General features: G+C 41.4%; 1 long non-coding RNA gene across 2 annotated transcripts in view; it reads left to right on the top strand.

The window, feature by feature from the left end:
• LOC104146108 (uncharacterized) overlaps positions 1–21,830 on the top strand; it is a 192,230-nt gene that overhangs the window by 161,855 nt on the left and 8,545 nt on the right. Inside the window, exon 3 of one of the 2 annotated variants that reach the window (XR_011139091.1) lies at positions 21,286–21,334. This is a non-coding gene — a long non-coding RNA (uncharacterized lncRNA). Of the gene's footprint in view, positions 1–14,100; positions 14,530–21,285; positions 21,335–21,830 lie in introns of those variants that run through there. The other variant, XR_694552.2, reaches the window with a different exon arrangement.

Genomic DNA, 21,830 nt, shown 5'->3' with positions numbered 1-21,830 from the left:
CCTACTTTTCAGCAGAACATTTTAAATCAAGCCTTTAACCATGGCTACACAACCTCAAACTCATAGCTGGTTAGCTCAGGCTGTAAGCAAGACTTGTGCAGACTTATCCCAATGCGATTAAGAGGAGTCTCTTCCTTTAGTTTAGGTGAGCATCAGTTCACTGAGCATGCTTTCATTACATTTTACTTTTTGGATCTGTTCTCTAGGTTCAAAATCTAACCAAATTTGCATTCACATTTTTTGAATCTAAATCCAAGCTTGACTGTCCTTTAGCTCAGCTCAAAACCTGCCAGCCCTTATAAGGCCATTCAGTGAGATGAGTTAGGATTCAGGCTTATTTGTAATAAATACATATCTTTTGGAAAGGGATGGAAGCAAAAGATTTCTAGAACCAAATGGACTTCTCTTTTCTTCCTACCAGCTTTCTGTATCAGCTGAGTGACAGTGCTGTCTGCTGATTCCAGGGTTTTGCCTCTCCAGGAAAGGTGGGGAGGAAGAGCTCTTGAGAGCCACATGCAGTTCTTCTCCCTCTCCCTATACTTCTTTCCAGTATCACCCTAGCAATGTTTGCAGTTAGTGCTGCTTATCTGCCAGGAAGAGTAGCAACTGAATAAAGGAGAACTTTGTATAGTTCCGGTGTTCTCCATCCCTCTCTGTTGCGGAAGAAATTTCCCAGTGCTAACTGGGTAGGGGCACTGGATCCAGTTGTTTGCCACCCAAAAAGAAAAAAGAGGAGAAGTCCTCGAAAGAGCTCCCATGTCACCTAACTGGATTAATGGATGCTAGTGTCTCCACTTTCCTCACCTGTCCTTGTCTTCTGCCCTGCAGAGACCAGTGCCAGACTGTAGACACAGCAGCAAGTGTCCGGTAGGCTGTCTGTATCAAAAGCCTGAGCTCAAGCCCTAGTTTAAAAGACAGTGCAAACCCCATTGGCTGAGAGTCACACAGAATACTAAAATCACCTTCACATCCATCATGTAGAGCCATTCTCTGGGTAGCTAATTAAAAATCAATTTCCTAGACTCTGAGGAATATCAACCTGTTTGATTCTCATAGGTGAAAGAATTAAAAGTTAAATAAACAGTAGATAAATAATCAGGTCACAATTCTTCGTGCAGTATTCTCCCTGCACAGAAAAACTGTGGAATTTGTGTTTGTCAAGAGACTGGAAACTGGAAGAAAGGACTGAAACTGAAATATTTCTATTCAGGCATTGTCCTCACTGTACAAACAAAATCTGCAGCAGAGGAATACTCACTGGAGGAGTCTCAATCAGCTAGTGAGCTGCAAAATACTTAGGTCAAAGTATTCCTCCTCTACTTAGTTCATGACTTACCCACTGGATATATGTTTTTTATTTGTTTTATTAGTTTATCTTGACTTGTATATCTTTCAGAAACAAGTGACTTCTGATTTTCACAGTGTTATCTTAAATTTTTATTATTAATTAAAACTATTTTGCTTTAATATTTTTCTAGCTTTTAATGCACTGGCTTTTTTCTCCTCTCCAGATTTCTCCTATTTATATAGGACTCAGACTTTATTCCATTTAACTGTTTTAAAATGATCCTTAAATACAAAGTTTGAATTTTAAGATGCTCTCAAACTCATGATCTGGGAGATGAGAAAAAATGTTTTCAAGTACAGCAGATGTTTTCAAGTATAGCTTTCTCAGTCACATAGAGGAAGAAGCAGATTACATGGAGCTGCCAATTTAAAGAGATGGGAGATGGGCCAGGATATGTGAAAAGGAGGATACTGAGACTATGTCTACATCAGCAAATAACGTGGACCAAGAGGAGCAGACATGTAGAGTGAAAGAGTTAGAGCTGAGAACCCAGTATCTACATTGTACCCCTTTCAGGGTTTATAGTTCATGATGTGAACAGGATGGTATAGCTGTGATATTTGTGTACCCATTTCTGCAGACTTCTTCATTCCATTGATTGTCTATAACTGCTAGAGAGGCCTGCCTAGGCATGCTGTGCTGAGGGCAGCTTCTTCATTATCAGATGGGGTGTTTCTGCCATCCTTTCTGCAGAGTCCTGCGCTTATAGTTCAACAATTTGAAGTTTAGGAATAAAAAGATTCTTTATTTTGTTGCTGTGAGCAGAAGCTTCAGGAGGACCCATTTGTCAGCTGATAAACTGGATGGATCTGCAGTTCAGATTCCATGCCTACAAGAATGCTAGAAAGGGTAAGATCTAATGAGATGGACCTGTGGATATTTTCTATTAATAACATAGACCTTTGGACCATCTCCAGAAAACATCGCTTTGACAACCAGAATCCATACATCTTAACCATAAACATTTAAAAATACATCCAATCTTTTCTGTTGTTTTTTACTAGCACTAGTAAGCAATTACAAACCTGTGCATTATGACAGGCTGTTAGCAATTTCATCCGAGAGTTTTTTTAATCAGCACCTATTTGGAGAGCTTCTGACACTTGCTTTTGCTTTGCTTCAGCAACCTTACTGTTTTTGCAGAACAATAAGAAAATAGCATGATAATCAAGGTAATACAAAAGGTAATCTATGCTTTTGCAACATTTGATGCAGTATTATGCTTTTGTCAGTGATACAGTATCTTCTGCAATCTCATCTTGGATGGAAGGACAGAAGCTAAAGAATGATCAGTCAAGACTTGATTCACAAAATCATGTGTTAACCAGATTTTACAGCCTAAAAGCAGTCATTAAATTGAGCATAGAGCATGGGGAAAAAAAAGTTATAAACATCATAAATTTCCAGAAACTATTTGACAGCATCACTATGAATCATTCTGGAACATATCTAAGTCTTATGTATGTCAAAAAAAATTAGTATCAATAAGTCTTCATATAAGGTTCAGCTTAAGGTAGAATCCAAGTAATCCAGGTAAACATATACGTTGAAGGTTTAATACAGACTCTATCAAATAAGTCAGTATTCTTTCACGTTTTCTGTTGGTATAGTCACTCATTCCTTACGAAAAAAGATACGGATTGCTGTAACACATGCATCGCCTACTTCAATAACAGCACTTAGAAGATTTGGATTTTGCTGACAACATACTTTTTCTAGGGGATAGCTAAATTAGCATGCAAGCAAAGATTGAAGGACTACTCTGCATCAAAAAGATGGAGCTAAAAAACAATTACGAAAAAAGCCGAGCAAAAGATGCAGCAGTTGCAAATCAAGTATTACCTAAAAAGGAAAAGGAACAAAAGAAGTAATTCAGTTTGCATATCTGCTCTGGGCAGCAGCCCAAGAATATGAGCATGGTTGTACTGGGTCTGTGTAACCCACTATCCTGTTTCTGGTGGTTGCCAAGTGGGGGTGGAGATACTAGGCTCAAAGCTAGAAGTTTCTCTGTGGCATATCTTCTGACTTTCTTGTGGAGACTTGGGTTCATGTCATATTGCTAACATCAGAACTTAACAGATGACTCTTCCCACTTGCAGCAGCTCTTCAGGTAAACATCAAGGGCAGTGACCAAAATCAGATGTCTGGAGAAGAGTATGAAAATGAGACAAACATATAATGATACTTTCCAAATACTCTCCCAGCAGCTGACATTTTGAGGCAGCATCTGGGAGACAACATGATCATGGAGGGTCTCACACTCCTGTTGCGGAAACAGCACAACTAGGGGCCCATCTTAAATGCACACAGCCTGGGAGCAAACGAGAGGAATTAGAAGTCCATGCAGTTGGAGAGCTGTGACCTCACTGGGATTACAGACACATGATGGGATAGCTTGCATGACTGAAGTGCTACAGTGAATAGATACAGGCTTTTCAGGAAACACAGGCTGAGAAGGCAAGGAGGAGGGGTTGCACTCTATGCAAAGGAGTGGCTGGAGTGCGTGGAGCTTTGCCTTGGAGTAGGTGAAGAGCCAGCTGAGAGCTTATGAGTAAAAGCCAGAAGACAGACCAAAAGAGGTGATGTTGTGGTAAGTACCTACTACAGACCACCTGATCAAGGAGAGGAAATAGATGAAGCCTTCTTTAGAGAGCCACAAGCCCCTCATGATTGCATAGCCACCTGGGCATTCAGCCATCCTAATATCTGCTGGGAGGACAATAGGGTTGAGGGCGAGCAACACCGGAGGTTTTTGGAACCTGTCCAGGACAACTTCTTGACACAGGTGATCAGTAAGCTGTTTAGGGGAGATGCTCTGCTGGATCTCATACTCACAAACAAATTAGAGATGTAACAGTCAAGGGCAGTGTTGGGTGCAGTGACCAGGAGATCATGGAGTTAAAAGCCCCGAGCGAAGTAAGACAAATAGTGGAATCAAAACCCTCGACTTCACAAGAACAAGGAGTTATTCAGAGATCTTCATAGGATCCCACGGGAGACTGCCCTAGCAAGAAAAGGAAGGCCATGAAGGAGGCTAGTTGATTTTGAGGACAACTTCCTCAAAGCACAAGAAATCCATTCCAATAAGCAGAAAATTGAGGAAGGGTGGCAGAAGGCAGCATGGGTGATCGGAGAACTCTAATTGAGCTCAAATGCAAAAAGAAAGTATACAGAAGGAAGCTTACCCAGGAGGACTGTAGAAACATTGCTTGAGTATAAAGGAAGGAATTAGGAAAGCTCAGCTGGTGTTGAAACTAGTGAGGAATGTGAAGGACAAAAAAAAAGTGCTTCCATCACTGTACTGGCAGCAAAAGGAAGGCTAAAGAAAACATGAGCCTAGTGATAAATAGAGGGAACCTAATGACAGAGAATGTAGAAGATACTGATACTCAGTGCTTTTTTTGCCTTGGTTTTCACTGTTTAGGTCTGCCCTCTGACTTCCCAGTTCCCAGAGCTCACTAGCTGAGTCAATGGGCATGTAAAGGAAGGTACACTAGGAAACACGTAAGCCAGATGGGCGTATCCAAGTCTCTGGCACTATATCAGATGCGTTCAAGGGTACTGAGAAAAGGCAAATGTCACACCCATCTTCAAGAAGGGCAAGAGGAAGGATATGGGAACTACAGACTGGTCAGCCTTACCTCAGTCCCTGGGAAGGTCATGGAGCAAATCCTCCTGAGAGCTCTTTCATGAGAGGGACATGAATGAGAACATGGTGACTGGGAAAAGCCAGAATGTGTTTACCAAAGGCAAATCGTACCTGATTAACTTATTGCCTTTTATGATGCGATGATTGGCTGTGTGGATAGTAGGAGAGCAGTGGATGTTGTAAGCCTTGACTTTATAGCAGGCCTTTGACATGGTCTCCTGTAGTATCCTTATAGCAAGTTAGTAAGATATGGACTGGGTAAGTGCATTATAAAGTGAGTAGAAAATTGGCTGGACTGTTGGCCTCAAAGGGTGCAGTACAAAGCAGTATAAAGTCTGACAGGCAGTCAGTTACTAATGGTTCTTTCTCAGGGGTCAGCAGTGGGAGCAATACTGTTCAACTGCTTTATTAAGAACGTGGACGATGGGATAGAGCATGCTCTCAGTAAGTTTGCAGATGATACCAAACTGGGAGCAGTTGATACATGTGAGTAAAAGCCCCACCCTCCTGTGTATTCTTTTTGCTAGCCAAGCTAGAAAAATGGTCTGAGCGGAATCTCGTGAAGTTCAACAAAGGCAAATTCCAAGTCCTGCACCTAGGATGGACTAACTCCATGCAGCAGTACAGGCCGGGGTCTGACTGGCTAGAAAGCAGTTGTCAGTAGGCAGCAAGGGCCAGCTACTCCTTAAAAGATGGGCAGCGAGGAGCCAATGGGAGTAACACAGCTGGCTGGGCCAGGCCCTTACCAGCCAGAGCTTTGTCCCACAGTCCCTGAGTGAAGCAAGCCAGGCAGGCCCAGTAATGGCAGCTGAGACAACAGGGTCAGCTGAGTCCAAATCGCTAGATAAGTTTGTGGCGATGAGCCAGTTCCAATGACAAGCTGGGAAGTCAGTCCACACGTCACGGTCTGGATCAACAGGGCCCATGGCCATGCACAGGCATGCCTGTGACACAGCTGGAGCACACCTACAACATAGTTCAGGCAGAGACTGAAGGCCCAGGCCTAAGCATAAATGGAGCCCCAAGCTCCTGGGGAGGAGTGTGAGTGGAGGCCCCAGGTAAGGCTGGTCAGGGCTATTACACCCTATTAGTGCCCTGAGGAACCTGACAGTAGCTTTGTCGGAAGTGACCTGTGGGTCCTGGTGGGCAACAAATTGAACATGAGTACAGCTGCATGCCTTTGTAGCAAAGAAGGCCAATGGCATACTGGGCTGTGCCTGCAAGAGTGCAGCCACCAGGCTGAAGGAAGTTATTCTTTCATTCTTCTCTACACTTGTGAGACTGCATCTTGAGTACTGTGTCCAGTTTTAGGCTCCCCACAAGACAGACATTGGCATATATAATGAGTCCAGGGGAATTCTACCAAGATAGTCATGGAGGCTGGAGCAAATGACCTGTGAGGAGAGGCTGAGAAAACTGGATTTGTTTGACCCAAGAAGAGAAGGCTGAACATCTTATTGCTGCTTACAATTACTTGATGGGAGGTGGTGGAGAAGATGAAGCTACACTGTTCTTGGAGGTGCACAGTGGAAAAACAAGAGGCAATAGACCCAGCCTGAAAAAAGGTTTCACGTATTCTGATTCAGTACTGTGTGGGAAAAGAATTCTTACTCTGACGGTGGTCAGACAATGGAGCAGGTGACCAGAGAGGCTGTGGAACAGAGATACTTTGGAGATATTCAAAACCTGACTGGACAAGGTCCTGACCAACCTGCTCTACGTGGACCTGCTTTGATCAAGGGGTTGGCTAGAGACTGCTGGAGGTCTCTTCCAACCTACATGATTCTGTGTTTCTAATTTGCAGCTTTGAGTCAGAGGTGGTTTCCGTGCAGATAGTAATCCTTACTGCTACACAGCTCTGTAGCTTGCCTACATAATGTGTGAAGAACCACTTCCTCCTCCTTGGTTTGAATCTGCCACCTTCATTGGGTGCCTTCTAATTCGTATATCAGAAGAGACACTAAATAATTGATCATTTCCCACCTTCTCCATTCCCCTCAGGGTTGTATCAACTTCTGTCTTTTCGCCTCTCAAACACCTCTTTTCCAGGATGAAAAGTACTAGCCTACCTATTTGCCGCTTGTATAGAAGCTGTTCCCACGCCTTAGAAAATTCTTTTTGCCCTTCTCTAAACCTTTTCCAGTTTTACTCTTCCCTTTCTGGCATGTGATACTGGAGAGAGGGGTGGTCAGGTCCGCACACAGTATTTTAGATACAGGTTCACCATGGAGGTCTGCAACAACTTACTTAATGATGTTCTCTGTTTGGTTCTCTGTTACTTCCCTAACAATTCATAACATTTGATTTGCTTTTTTGGTTCTTATTAAGCATTGAGCTAACATCCCCATGAAAGCCAAGAAAATGTCCAAAAGGACTTGAAGTCATAAATTCTAAAAATATATCACCTGTATTTACAAGCTTAAATAAGATCTGGTTATTACAAACCAGTAGCTAGGGCTATTGTTCAGTTTCCAGTTCAAAACTTATTCCACTGCAATATCTGTATGTGACAGCTAGAAAGCTAACAGGGGAGAAAACAAATGTCTACATCTCTTCAAACCCAAATGCCTGAATAAAGTAATAGGTATTACATGCCAACATTTGTCAGAAAGTTTAGCAGACCCATCTTTCCAAAGTTATCTAGAAAGGAAAATAGAAATATTTGGGGGATGTGTTAAGAATGAAGCCAAAGCATGTGCCTTAGCATACTTGTCACTGAGCAGCTGGAGGAACACACAAAAGAGGCTAAATGAAAAATTTCTCCAAACATTACTCAGTGAGGGAAAATTTATGGGACTAAACAATGACTAGAATGTATGAAGATCAGTTCAGAATATTTGACAGTGGCTTTATGAACCTTTAATAATTCCTGATTTTGCAGGAAGGATTCAGAATCCAGCTGATGACACAGCATATATTGTGGTGAGAGGAAGATAACAAATAAATAGCAGTCAGTGAAATTACACTTGTTTACATTTTCTGGTGACCAGATCCTATACCAATGTCCTGATGTTTCTAATGTAAGAGTCCATCCTTGCAATTGATCATTCAGGTAGTCTGCTGAACCAATACCTTACGTTCCAGCTACATCAAGGAAGTGTGATAAATAGAACAGCAAAGATGTGGATCAAGGTTTATAGCAATAATGCCACCTAGTTATTCTGTTCAGGTACGGAAAGAACTTGATAACTCAATTAAAAGCTTTTTTTTTTTTAATTATTGTCTCAATTCTTTGGTTTTCATGGAAGAAGCAAATCTTAAAATAGGTATTTGAATGAGCAGAATCAGCCACTGTGGTTTCTCCAGCTATAACAAATTATAACAAATAAGAACTATAACAAACTGTTCATGGTTGTCAATTAATGGGTTAGATGCCCTTCCTTGATTTGCTGTTGGCTGACAGTCAGTGCTTATAGTTGAAGAAGTGTTGTAAACATGATTAGCTGCTTTATTACCTCCCTACTCTTCTCTTAATTTCTCCATCTCCTTGATCTTTCCTTTCACATTGTAACTGTTTTATTTTCTCCCATTAAAAAAGAAAAATCCACTCTTTGCACTCTCTAAGGTCATACTGTCTGCAATTGCTCCCAGGAGCCTTGTCCCTCATTCCATCCTCCTTTCAGTTTAGTTGCCAACCTTTTCATTTTATTGAAGTTACAGTCATTATGACTCCACTGACCTACATCTGCTTAAGGCTCAAAATCCGTACCCTTTCATCATCGTCATCTCTTGTTTGTTGCCCTTGACACAATAGCCACACTCCCTTTCTAAATTCTTTTCCTTCCTTAGTTTCAGTGACTTCAGTGACTTTATCCTTTCTGGGTTCTTTTACCAGTCGCTCAGCTAGTATGTCCTTTCATGGATCCTCTACTTTCACAGATAACTGGATGGAGTTCTGACTTTGGCCTCTTTCTCTTCTTCTTGTCTACCTTGTCTTGGTAATCTTATCCACAAGCAAAAGTTTAGCTACCATCTCTGTGCTGACATACAGATTTATGCCTCTACTTCATCTTGGCTTGTCTCTCAACTTCAATATCTTCCGATAGTTTATCAGCTAAAATGCAACATGACTAAAGCATCTCACCCCCTTCTCTCTTCCCTTGTCCAGTCCTTAAAATTGCCTTCTTTCAGAATTTCTGTGGATGATGTGATCACCAGGCTTGTCTGGCAGTCAGGTGATGCAGATAGCTTTTTAGGTACTGAAAATCAGATTATGTTTCCATCTTGCATATTATTTCTTCAAGTCTGTAGGTATTCACAAAGTTAATGCTCTTGTCCAAATTAATCTTAACCTATCAAATATTACAACTCTTTTTTGCTCTTAACTGAAACAATATTCATAATACAGCTGCAAAGATCATTTTTCTTTTCGACTATCTCCACTTGATCCTTCTTTGCTATCACTTGAAGAATAAAATTGTTTTTTAGAGAAAAGGACCTTGCAGGCATATTTCCACTTTTCAAGCCATTTCCATTCACTCTCAGTATGTCAGCTCCTACCTGCAATTGGTCAATTATTACAAACTTTTTTTTAAATAACTGTTAAATATAATGACCTACATGATATTTCTTCATAGTGCTTCACAAGCTTGAAAGGATCTCTGTACAAATGACCACCACACCTGCCCTAGTGGATATGCCAGGTATAGGAGTCCTTGGTGCTACAGGAATGTAAATAGCAATGATTAATTTGCACAACGTGAATTTTAACCTGCCAAATCAAGATCACATATCTAGCATCATAAAATCATAGATCACAGAGGCTGGAAGGGACCTCCAGCTGTCTGTAGCGAACCCCCTGTGCAAAGCAGATCCAGGCAGAGCACGTTGCCCAGGGCCTTGTCCAGGCAGGTTTTGAATATCTCCAAGGTGGAGATTCTACAGCTTCTCTGAGTACCTGCTCCTCTGTCTGATTACCTTCACAGTACAAACGCATTTCCTTATATGGAGTCAGAATTTCCTGTGCTTCAGGTTGTGTCTGTTGTCTCTTGTCCTTCCACTGTGTACCTCCAAGAAGTGTATAGCTTCGTCTTCTCTACAACCTCCCATCACGTAATTGTAAACAGCAATAATATGTTAAATCTTCTCTTCTTAGAAACAAAACTGTAAGCTGAATGGCTAAAATGGAGGACTATATTCTGGAACAAATGACCAGGAAGAGGATTTAGGAGTCATGACAAATAACTAAATAAATAAGTGCTTACCATGTGATGCTTCAGCTAGGCAGGCAAATACAGTTCTTGGATGTATAAGGAAGTGAATATCAAAGTTTGCAGAAACAGCTATAATGAAATTTAATGTTCGAAGTTGAAGCTAGATAAATTCAGGCAGGAAATGAGACATTCTTTTTAGTTTTTTCACTGACTGGAAATTGACAGTAAGTTGTTCACCAGAATAACTTCTTACAGGATGTGTTGGATTCTTTGTCACTTGCAGCCTAAATTAAAATTGGATGTCTTTAAATTTGATAAGTTTCAAAGAGAAGTTAAGGTCTTGGTGAAGAGATTAGAAGATAAGATTTTTTAGTTTGTGTTACGCAAAATTAAAGATTAGATCATTGGAATGGTCATTTCTTGTCTTACAAAATTTGGAAGAAAGGAGGTAGAGACTTTCAAGCCAAAAGATTTTCAGAAATGTACAATGCAACTGATGATTCCCCACTCTTCCTATTCCAGAATCTAGAGAGCCTCTAGGCATCTGTTTTTACAATAGTGAAACCCTTCAGTTAATGTCGTAAATAAAATATAACTTTATGTAAATCATATGTTTATCAGCTCTAGAACACACTGGTTCTACTCCTTAATTTTTGAAGGAACATTTATACTAATAGGGATGCTTAGTTAAGAAGGCAAAATCAGACAAAGAAGATGAAGACAGATCTTCATTAGCTTGTATTGTGTTCAGTGTTTTATCAAAATAATTTTAATAACACAGGAATTAGTCCTGATGATTTCATACATGTCCAGATTTTAACACAATGTAAAAAAAAGTTCTAATTGCCGGTCAAAGATGGACTAAATACACTTCAAGTTACTCTTTTGCTATTATTAAGTACTTTTAATTGTAGTGATACTTCAAGAAAGTTCTCTCAGTTAGTGTATTAGCTATAGAAGATGTGAATTATTTTGAAGCTGTCAGTCTTGATTGACCAGTGCTTCCATGCCTGACTTTGACTTTTCTCTGCTTCATAAATCACTGTTATCGTCCAGTGTTTGATAGGCTGCTTCTTCATTAGCATATCAGTAACTGATAGTCCTTTTAAAGTATATAGAGAAGCAAATAGAGAATATGAAAGATAGATAATATACAAGCATATACACAGTAAATGAACAGAGCAAACACATTGGCAGATGTTTTGCCATTCATATATCTTGCCCTCCTACATGTCAGCATCCCATCAGAATATTCAAACACTTGTTCTATGTTCCAGGAAGTCCATCCTCCATCTCTGAATGATCAGTTTAGCTTTTTTGGTTAACAAGACTTAATGTTTATTCTATTGCCTTAACTTGCACCAGCTTCTCTGAAAATCCCACCTTTGATGACGAAACTCTAATGCTTGAGCAAAGCTTCTGATCAATCTCACCTAATTCTACAATATAAGCTTTTATACACGAACTAGTCATTCTGGGTTCACTGTCACCAAAAAGAGAAAGGGGATTTATAGGGAATGATTCATCTGACCTATTTTAGATATCTACCTTATGCTTAAGTAAATCATGCCTATGAATGCCATTTTCTCTCCCACTGATTATAAAGGAAGTCTAGAAAAAAACCCTCAAATATAGACATTGTTGACACCTACTTCTGGTCAGACAAATCTACTCCTGCTTCCATTTGTTTTTTTATAGAGACATTACTGACACAACTCAGATCTCTTGCTCTAACTGCCTAGGTTCAAGCACAATGTAGTAGTACAGTGGACACTTAATATATTAGTATTCCAAACATTTTTTGATATATAAACACATTTAAGAATAATGTGCCCCTTGGCAGACCAAAGTTTAGGCATCACTGTGCCACTGTTTTTTGAGATGAGTAGGTGAGCTGTGTTTGATAGTTTTCACATGTACACAACAGCTAAGCAGCATAGAGTCACAGCCAATATTCGCAGAGATTTGACATAGGCTGTTCTATATATTGTCCACATGCACAGTTAATATTCTGTAATAATAGCTGTTGAAAGGGAAATTGGAATCATCTCCATCATTTGATATCCTTATGAAAGCTCTTTTAAAAAGTTCAGAATTAACTGGAGAGGACTGAGAATATTAAGGACTAAAACAAACAGGATAAGGATTTTGGTTATTTGTCTTACAAAACACACCTGTGAAAGCAGCAAGGTTTCTAGTTATGGATACTTTTATGCTATTTTTGTTTTGAAAAATTACAGACATGAACACAGCTGGAATAATATGCTGATGTGACACCCATAAAAGGATTAGAAAATATAGCATTAAGAAGCAATAGTTTGCTGTCTTTCTGATCTCTGTAAGGGTGGGATTCATCTCACTAATATTAATCTTCTAAAAGCCAGACTCTGCCTGTCTAAGTTGGTTGTCAAGGTTCCCTCTATAGCCAACAGAGAGAGACTGGCACTTCCCAAGAATGATTAATCCAAATGTACAAAAAAATATTTTGCAGATGTCAGATCAGTCTTTCACTGAAGTTCCTAACTCTGTCTATAAGGGAGACAGACCTATATGACTACATTGAATTCAATAACTAACTTTCAGATGACCAAAGTGAGATGAAAGGAAGCCAGATCAAATTTTGTCTTGCTAATGTAGTATTTGTTGGTTGTAATCACTACTGGGCTATGGCAGTTATGATAAAACCATTTTGTTAGTATGTGAGAGATCAAATTACAATGGCCATCTGGATGTTAGGGAAATCTGCATAGACTTATCAATTCATTGCATTTATTTTAGGAAATGTAACTAAAATTTAACTGAGCTACCTATCTGACAAGTATCTTGAGTCAGTTTAGATGAGACAGAAAATGGAGAGTACAATCATTTTGCATGAAACTTAAATCCTATTTTCAGAATAAACAACTTTGGGAATTTTTAAAACATTTGATCTGATCTTTAACTAAAGCATCCTTTATCTAAATTATTAGAGAATGATAAGAGAATTGCTTGTGATACTTTTAGTGTAATTACAATAAGTAACTCCCTCTTGGCTTGTTAGTTAGAGCTTTCTCAAAGGAATCTTAATCTATGAGCATGCCAACTCAGTTGCAACGCAATATTAAAAGGGATTAAATGCCTGATAAGGAAAAGCTCCTCAAAATACACCTACATTTGATCCAGTGCACTATTAGAACACTGATCTAATAGTCAGAACAGGGGAATGGAAGAACTATTTGCAGATCTGACGTTGGCTCCCTATGACTTTGCATAAGTCACAGTTCTGCAAAGTCAGAGAAAATGAGTAAGCCGGGGGGAGGGGTGGAGGCGCCTATCCATTTTCAAAAGCAGTCTCCACGCCCTTTGGAAAGTGAAAAGACTGTGAATAGAATTCAATACCCACAATGAATCTAACTCTCAGAAAATTGTATTCCCCAGAATTAAAGATTGAAACAGTACAAACACATTCTACCTACCAGCACTATTGAAATGGCACACTCATGACCCATTAGCTTTTTTTACATCTGTATTTCAGTTCATCTCTATAATTGCTTGTGATATCAGTGTTTTAGATTTTACAACTGGCTTCAGAAATCAACATGTTCCAGGGAATGGATCAGAATTCTCCAAAGAATGTACAGACATTTTTATTGTGTGTAAGATAATTACATACTTGGTTACTGAAAAATAATTTGTTTCAACGATCAGCTTTGCTGATGACTACTGGGCTGATTCTCTGAGGGGAAATCTTACACCTTCACAATATCCCCTTGATGGCTTCATGAGTTATCAAGAGTCGACCTACTCAGATGAGTTTACAAAATTAGAGCTTTAGAGCAGTAATCTTTAAAACTCTATGACTAAGAGCAAGCTGCCTAGCAAGTAGATCATAAGAAACAAAGCTCTATTTAGTCAATGAAGACTACTTACTGCCAAGTTCTCACCCTGTTTCTCTCTTTTCCCCCATATAGTGAACAGAATACTGACCACTACTGAGAATAACCTGAATTTATTTCTGGACTCACTCCCTACCAAATAGGTTAGGGACCCCTAAACTGATATGTATCCAAGAGCCATGTGGACTTATGAAGGAGGCAGGATCTATCCAGGACTTAATACATTGCTTCTGCATGGTTCTCTACCTTCCCTCCCTCCTCTGATTTTTTCTCTGAAGAAGGGAAAGAGGGAGGAATAAATGGTATTATTCCCTTAGTTGAACCAGGTGCCAAAGGAGCTAAACAGTTGTGTCACTCGTTTGACGGGTCGGAAGACTTCTACTCCCTCCTTAAACTTCATGTATTATTGCTAAATGAAATCAGGAAATCGCTATTGCAATGAATTAAAGATTACTGTAATTTCCTCATTTACTTTCAGAAAAAATAGGTTGTATTTTATTTGACCAGAAACTTCACCAAACCATTTACTAAAGTAACTTGCATGTAAGGACAAATGACTTATTCATTATATAAATTTTATATATTAAAAATATATAATATATATAATGCACATATATAATATACATAATATATTGTATGTAAATTATCTAAAATATACATTTATTATATATATTGTATTTATTATATAAATAAGTCATTAGGTTAACGTGTCAAGGAAAAGTGACTGTGTTACTGAAACAATTATTCTTCTAAAACTTGAATATTAGGAATGCGTGGGTAGTAAGTAAGTGGGGCAAAGGATGTAAGATAGGACAGGGCATGGGAGAGGATATTTATTGGCAGCAAAGGGAGTAAAGAGACTGTGGAGAAGAAGATGTGTAGATTCTGTGATTTAAAAAGTGAGAAAGATAGAGGAGCCTGGAGAATAGGAGGAGATGGGAAGAAAAAGAGATTACAGAGGTAGCTTCTGCAGCATGTCAGAACAAATTTGAACACATGGATATACACTCACTCAGTCCTGGCTTGATTGCAAACCTGTTGTTTTGCTAAGTGATGACATCATGACCATGATGTAAAGGAGCCATGCTTCCTCAGTGCTTCCAGGGTCATGGCTGCACTTCAAATCATGGCCTCTGGATTGCCTCAGAAGGTTATAATTAAGCTACGGAGGTAAGTCAATACACTCCAACTTCTTACGTTATCTGTTTGTTTCTAGAGATCTCCCTATGATATGTAATGAACTGGTCAACGTCCTAATAGTACATATTTTTTAGCATGGGAATAAGGGAGTTTTCCATTTAATTGCATGCTACCCATAGTCCTGGGCTCTGTGGATGACTTACATAACAACCTAAGATACGCAGACCTACATCAAAGGCTATAGAAGCTGAGACTTGTCCATGCATCAGACTACTACCCTCTGCTGCTCTTCCATGTGGGCACTAAAGGCACGAAAGGCAAATTGGAAACCATCAAACGGGACTTCAGAGCTCTGGGAATGGTGGTTAAGGGTCTGGGAGCCCAGGTCATTTTCTCCTCAATCTTGCCTGTGAGGGGAAAGGACGGGAGGAGGAGTAGACGAGTTTTCCAAATTAACAACTGGCTGCGCCACTGGTGTTGGCAGCAGGGCTTTGGTTTCTATGACCATGGGACCCTGTTTGAAGACCAACAGCTGATGGGGAGAGATGGCATCCACCTTACCAAGCGGGGCACACGCGTCTTTGTCAACAGGTTGGCCAGCCTGGTAAGGAGGGCTTTAAACTAGGCAAGATGGGGGAAGGGGAGTGGTATAGTGGCAGGGGAGTCAGTAAAACACCGCTCAGGTCAGGATGCCTCCAGCGGGTGCACGCAGCCAGGGGAGACAGCATGGGACACGGCTATGGAGGATCCTCTTGCACCTCTCCTGGGAAGCTCAACATGCTTGACTGGCTCTCTGAAATGCCTGTATACCAATGCATGCAGCATGGGGAATAAACAGGAAGTCAGAGGTCTGTGTGCAGTCACAGGACCATGATCTCATTGCGGTGACAGAGACATGGTGGGATAGCTCACATGACTGGGATGCTGTCCTGGATGGCTATGTTCTTTTTAGGAAAGACAGGCCAGGAAGGCGAGGTGGTGGAGTTGCCCTTTATGTGAGGGAGCAACTAGAACGCGTGCAGCTCTGCCTCGGGGTGGATGAAGAGCAAGTTGAGAGCCTATGGGTAAGGATTAAAGAGCAGGGTAACATGGGTGACACTGTTGTGGGGGTTTACTACAGGAGGAAGTCATCGATGAGGCCTTCTACAGACAGCTGGAAGTAGCCTCACGATCACGGGCCCTGGTTCTCATGGGAGACTTCAACCACCCTGACATCTGCTGGGAAGACAGCACAGCTAGGCACAAACAGACATAAGAGGTTCCTGCAAAGCATTGCTGATAATTTCTTGGCCCGGGTGGTGGAGACGCCAACGAGGAGAGGTGCAACGCTAGACCTTGTACTAACAAAGAAAGAAAGTCTAGTTGGAGATGTGAAGGTTGGGGGCTGCCTTGGCTGCAGTGACCATGAGATGGTGGAGTTCAGGATCCTACGAGGAGGGAGCAGGGCAATAAGTAGGATTTCAACCCTGGACTTCAGGAGAGCTAACTTTGGCCTCTTCAGGGACCTACTTAGGGGAATCTCATGGGACAGGGCCCTAGAAGGAAGAGGGGGCCCAAGAAAGCTGGTTAATATTCAAGCATCACCTCCTCCAGGCTCAAGATGGGTGCATCCCTCTGAGGAAGAAATCCAGCAAAGCGGGCAGGAGACCTGCATGGATGAGCAAGGAACTCCTGGCAAAACTCCAGCAGAAGAAGGAAGTACACAGAATGTGGACAAGGGGACAGGCCACTTGGGAGGAATAGAGGGACATTGTCAGAGTCTGCAGGGATGCGACAAGAAAGGCTAAGGCCCAGTTGGAATTAAATCTGTCAAGGGATGTCAAGGACAACAAGAAGGGCTTCTTCAGATACATCAGTAGCAAAAGGAAGACTAGGGAAAACGTGGGCCCCCTACTGAATGGGGCGGGTGCCCTGGTAACGAAGGATACAGAGAAGGCAGAGTTGCTGAATGCCTTCTTTGCTTCAGTCTTCACTGCTAAGGCCAGTCCTTGGGAATTCCAGACCCTGGGGACAAGAGAGGAAGTCTGGAGAAAGGAAGACTCTCCCTTGGTTGAGGAGGATCGGGTTAGAGATCATGTAGGCAAACCTGACACCCACAAATGCATGGGCCCTGATGGGGTGCACGCACGAGTGGTGAGGGAGCTGGCGAATCTTATTGCTAGGCCACTCTCCGTCATCTTGGAAAGGTCCTGGAGATCAGGAGAGGTGCCTGAGGACTAGAAGAAAGGCAATGTCACCCCAGTCTTCCAAAAGGGCAAGAAGGAGGAGCCAGGAAAGTACAGGGCTGTCAGCCTCCCCTCCACCCCTGGAAAGGTGATGGAACGGCTCATCCTGGAGGTCCTCACTAAGCATGTGGAGGACAAGAAGGTGATCCGGAGTAGCCAGCATGGATTCACCAAAGGGAAATCATGCTTGACCCATCTGATAGCCTTCTCTGATGGAATGACTGGCTGGGTCGATGAGGGTAGAGCAGTGGGGATGTTGTCTCCCTGGACTTCAGCAAGGCTTTGGATGCTGTCTCCCATCACATCCTCCTAGGGAAACTCAGGAAGTGTGTGTTGGATGAGAGGACGGTGAGGTGGATTGAGAACTGGCTGGATAGCAGAGCTCCGAGGGTTGTGGTCAGTGGTGCGGAGTCTAGTTGGAGGCCTGTAGCTAGCTAGTGGTGTCCCCCAGGGGTCAGTCCTGGGTCCAGTCTTGTTCAACGTATTCATCAGTGACCTGGAGGAAGGCACAGAGTGCACCCTCAGCAAGTGTGCTGATGAGACTAAACTGGGGGGAGTGGCTGACACACCAGGGGGCTGTGCTGCCCTTCAGAGGGACGTGGACAGGCTGGAGAGCTGGGCGGAGAGGAACCTCCTGAAGTTCAACAAAGGCAAGTGCCAGGGTCCTGCACCGCGGGAGGAATAGCCCCCTGCACCAGGACAGGCTGGGGGTTGACCTGCTGGAAAGCAGCTCTGCCGAGAAGGACCTGGGAGTGCTGGTGGACAACGAGTTAAGCATGAGGCAGCAGTGTGCCCTTGTGGCCAAGAAGGCCAGTGGTCTCCTGGGGTGCATGAGGCAGAGTGTTGCCAGCAGGTGGAGGGAGGTGATGCTTCCCCTCTCCTCAGCCCTGGGGAGGCCTCACCTGGAGTCCTGTGTCCACTTCTGGGCTCCCCAGCACAAGAGAGAGCTGGCAGTACTGGAGAGAGTCCAGGGGAGGGCTGCAGAGATGATGAGGGGACTGGAGCATCTCTCCTGTGAGGAAAGGCTGAGAGGGCTGGGCCTGTTTAGCCTGGAGAAGAGAAGACTGAGAGGTGATCTCCTCAATGTGTACAAGTATCTGAAGGGGGGATGTCGAGAGGATGGGGCCATTCTCTTCTCCATGGTGCCCAGTGACAGGACAAGAGGCAACGGGCACAAACTGAACCACAGGCAGTTCCATCTGAACCTGAGGCAAAACTTCTTGACTGTGAGGGTGACCGAGCACTGGCACAGGTTGCCCAGAGAGGTAGTGGAGTCTCCTTCGCTGGAGATAGTCAAAACCTATCTGGATGTGATCCTGGGCATCGTGCTCTAGAGGACCCTGCTTGAGCAGGGAGGTTGGACTAGATGATCTCCAGAGGTCCCTTCCAACCTCAACCATTTTGTGATTCTGTGATTCATATGTTTCAAATCTGGCCACAGCACTCCAAATTCCATAAGAGAAGCAGTGTGTTAAAAGATACTGAGAATGAGAAATAAAAGTGAAGTGAGTCCAGGTGATGACCCAGACGAAATAATTTGTACCTGTGCAATGGGACTGGAGTTCAGTAACAAGGCAAACTGTTTGCAGACAGGCTTGCACCAGAATAAATATGTGGGTTATGGTAACATGCTGAAGCCATCAAACAAAAATAGCACCTGGACAATGTGAATCTGAGTTCTGCCATATTAAAGAATTTTTTATGCATGTTGTTTGCATTCTACATATAGGAACTCCTTCAAGAATATTTGCCCTGAAAGCAAATGATTCAGGTTTAAGAGCCTATATTTCAAAATGCTTTATAATCAGTGTGCATATCCAGATTATTCTTAAAATTGACATGCCTGTGGAAGGGAAGAATTTAAAGTGCAAGTTTAAGATAATTTGCTTCAGTTGCCTTTCTGCTCAGTGGGACTTATTTTCATAATGAAGATGCTTGACCTACATACCTAAATACATTGTCCTGAAAACAGTACACAATAGAAGGGTCTGAAGCAGAATTAGTGGTAAAAATTTCAGATCATTTGATTAAAGCATTTCCAATATTCAGTGCCCACAATACAACACCTTTCAACTTTAAATGTGCTCTGAAGTGTATGTACATCCTGGATAGCAGTGTGCCTTGACAAATTAAGAGACATAGGATCAAGGCATTCCCCAGGTGTAGCTCTCCTCAGAAAATAGCTGGTTTTAATATTCAGAGTGCTTTAAATACCATGTTGATAGTGAAGTTACTTGGAAAACTGCTAGATTTTGAGGGACGGCAGGGGAACACACAAGTTGGACAGGTCAGTTCAACCCTTGAGAACAAATGTAAAAATCTGTATTCTTTTCTGCTGACTTTTCTCAGTGCATCTCCTATTGGTATGTATGAGCTATTTCATACTTATTGCAAAGGGCCTAAGGTCCCTTTCTCAGTTACTATCCTTGAAAATCAAGTAAAGCATCTAGGTCTCTCCCATACAGTTCTCTTACTACATTGATTAGGGGATGTTCATCTCATGACCCATCAGTTACTCTGCTCCTTCCAATAGTCCCCTTTAGGCATTCGTATATAATCCTTTCTCCTGGTGGCAAAACCAGCTTAAAATGTTTTTATTCTCCTCTGCCCTGAGCCGTTGTTCCTGCCTCTGTGTAGGAGCTTCCTGCCCTGTTCAGTTGTGCTAAGATGACTCTCTATCAGACTGTGTTATAACCAGGACCAGCAAAATGATCAAAGGTTAAAAAAGAATCTATGGTATTTTACCTTAATTCAAGCTTCTGGCAGCAAGTAGAGCTGAAAAATTATTGGAGATCTGAGCAGCAGAACCTGAACTGATGTCCTGAAGTGATATTGTGCTGGCTCATTAAGTCTTCCGAAGTTTCTAGAGTTATACATTACCCTTTTCTTAATTAGATGTATATTTATAGGCATCTTATTCTTTTCCTCTTCATTCCTCAGCTCCATAGTTAAAATTTTTTTTTTAACTGCAATAAAATAGGTATGTATTTTAAACTGCGTGAAAATTGATTGGCATCATGTAAATACCAGCAGTATAGCAGATGTATAAGTAAAACTAATGTTATGATATCCAATTTTCATTGGGGCAACTGTCTTGGAACAACTGCTGAGATGGAAAAGTTATCACATATAAAAAAGTCTACTAATCACACAGACAAAGCTGTCTGACTCAGATGTTAATGTTTTGGATGGTCTTAGAAACCAGCCTCACCCATACACTACCTACAAGAAAGCTTCCTTCTGACATCCCACGATTAACTCCCTGTTGTACATCCTCACTAACAACACTTAATTAAAAAGAAGAGAAAGTATTTGCCACAAAACTTAGTTATGTAAAGTTCAGCTTAAACAGTGGTGCTGCATATTCTTCCTGAATGCAAGATGCACACGCACTTAAAACCTCTGCAAAACAAGAGTTAAAAAAAAAAAACTTAAATTTGGAGGGAGAAAAAATACAGACTTTAGTTAATGCTAGGGGAACATTGATAGCAAAAGAGAGATTATTTTCCTGCTATCAATATTTTTGTATGTAGAGATAATATAAGGTAGTACCACGACAAGGAGCAGGACTTTCAGCAGAAATTGTATTTAGAGTTTCCTATAACTTTGGGCAGGACTATGCAAAACTACTTTGAATGTACAGTCACGCAAAGGAGCTGCGAAACACAGGAAGATTGTTCAGCACAGACAGAGTCTTTATCATATTTAGCTAACAATTGTCTCTGGGCTTTTCCAAAGAGTGCCTTTTGGCCTAATAATTACCGGGTGAATTTTCCAAAGAAGAGTAACACCCTTGTTAAGTTTTAAGTCTTTACACCCAAGTGTTAGAGCTAGTCAGTCAGTTTTATTCTAACATAGGAAAAAAAAAAAAAAAAGGCTTTTAATTTTGTTTCAGATGAAACTTCCTGCAGAAGCTTGAACTGAAACAGACCTTCTGGAAAAGGGTAAGTCTAAATTTGAGTGCAGATGGTTTTTAAGTTTTTCAAAGTAACAAGCAAATAAAAACAAACTGATAATGGAATATGACATGCCAATATCAAGGCTGCCTGTAACAAAAATGACTTTTTAATTTAGTTTGCGTAGCTTGAGATGGAGGTTAAGCTGTATGGAAATGAATTCTTTCATGAACAAGGGGTGCTAAGGAAGCCAGGTTCTCTGTGAGTTTCAGTCCTGCATCCCTAGAAATCCACACCACAGTAACATGCTTTTCCTTCAGTGTTAAAAGCGTGGGATTAGATACCTTGCTGCTGATTTCCACTACGTTTTAAGAACCTTTGGGACCTCTGTCCTTCTGTCAAATCTTTTCTGAAATTAGTTAACAGGTATGTAAGATCATAAGAGAGACTCTAATAGAAGATATCACATAAGCTGTAAGTTACCAGGCTACCAAAAATAATCACTCTTTTATTTCCAAAATAAGGAATCTCCTTATAAGGGTAA

This window comes from Struthio camelus, chromosome 2 (assembly GCF_040807025.1).
Source record: "Struthio camelus isolate bStrCam1 chromosome 2, bStrCam1.hap1, whole genome shotgun sequence".
Lineage (NCBI taxonomy): Eukaryota > Metazoa > Chordata > Aves > Struthioniformes > Struthionidae > Struthio > Struthio camelus.
Note: the sequence above shows the minus strand (reverse complement) of the source record. Positions and strands in the feature narration are given on the sequence as shown.